The sequence below is a fragment of the Brassica napus genome, chromosome C7 (genome assembly GCF_020379485.1).
Source record: "Brassica napus cultivar Da-Ae chromosome C7, Da-Ae, whole genome shotgun sequence".
Classification (NCBI taxonomy): domain Eukaryota; kingdom Viridiplantae; phylum Streptophyta; class Magnoliopsida; order Brassicales; family Brassicaceae; genus Brassica; species Brassica napus.
In genome coordinates this window covers 5,930,894-5,932,075 of record NC_063450.1, presented here as the reverse complement: position 1 = coordinate 5,932,075, position 1,182 = coordinate 5,930,894, and the positions used below count along the sequence as shown (strand labels likewise).

Here is a 1,182-nt window from a genome sequence, read left to right as displayed (position 1 = left end):
GATTTCTGTTGGTAGTTGTTGTACTGAAAGTTGGGCTCTTTTTTGTACCAGCTACCATTGTTGTTGATGAAACACAGGTCTTCCTGACCTTCCAAGCCCTCAACCTCATGGACAACAGGTGGTGTATCTTGGCTTGGGTTACCAACAAAGTGCAGCTGCTCTTGTGTGGCTTTATCAGCAAGGAGGATGTCTATCTTATCCTGTAGAGCTTTCAACTCCTTCCTCGTCTGCTTATCATCTGTTCGACTGCTTCTGTCGTGGTCTCCACTGTAGACTGCATCACTCTTTACCATGTTGTCAACCAGCTCCTCTGCATCTTCCTCAGTTCTCCCCAAGAAGAACCCATTGCTAGCTGTATCCAGTCTGGCCCTGTACTTAGGAAGAGCACCACGGTAGAATGTGCTCAGCAAGCTCTCCTTAGAGAAACCATGGTGTGGGCATTGAGCTTGGTAGCCCTTGAATCTCTCCCAGGCTTCACTGAATCCTTCCAAGTTCTTCTGTTGGAAACTGGAGATCTCATTTCTCAGCTTAGCAGTTCTTGAGGATGAGAAGAATTTCTCCAAGAATGCTCTCTTGCACTCATCCCAAGTGGTGATAGAGTGGCTGGGTAGAGACTTCTCCCACTGACGTGCCTTATCCCCCAAAGAGAAAGGGAATAGCTTGAGCTTTAAGGCATCTTCGGACACACCATTGGTTTTTGACAACCCACAGTAGCTGTCGAACCTATCCAAGTGATCAAATGGGTCCTCCAGAGCCAAGCCATGATACTTGTTGTTCTCGATCACGTTGAGGAGTCCTGACTTGACCTCAAAGTTGTTGGCTGCCACAGCTGGTGCTCGGATTCCGAATCTGTGACCATGTATGTTGGGGCGGTCGTAAGTGCCAATGGGTCGAGCTGCCCGCGGTTGGTGTTCTGCCCCTTGCGGTGGATCTGCCATATCAATATCCAAGTGGGCCTGGTGTTCTTCTTCTCTTCTAGCTCTAGCACACTCCCTCTCAAAAGCTCTGATGTCTGCTACTATTGGAACTAGGTTTGATTGACCTCTGCTCCTCAAGTTCATACATCTGAAAGTGAAAGGTAGGTGAAGAAGAAGAATCAGTAACAAAACAAAATTAAAATGACTTAGTCTCAAGCAAGTGACTAAATCTCAATGTTTAAATCTACTCAGAATTTGGCAACGG

At 47.0% G+C, this 1,182-nt stretch overlaps 1 non-coding gene across 1 annotated transcript; it reads left to right on the top strand.

Annotated features, from left to right (window-relative positions):
• Positions 1–423: 423 nt before the first annotated feature.
• Positions 424–530, top strand: LOC125590794. The gene has a single exon (XR_007326796.1). It is a non-coding gene; the product is annotated as a small nucleolar RNA R71 (small nucleolar RNA).
• Positions 531–1,182: the final 652 nt, after the last annotated feature.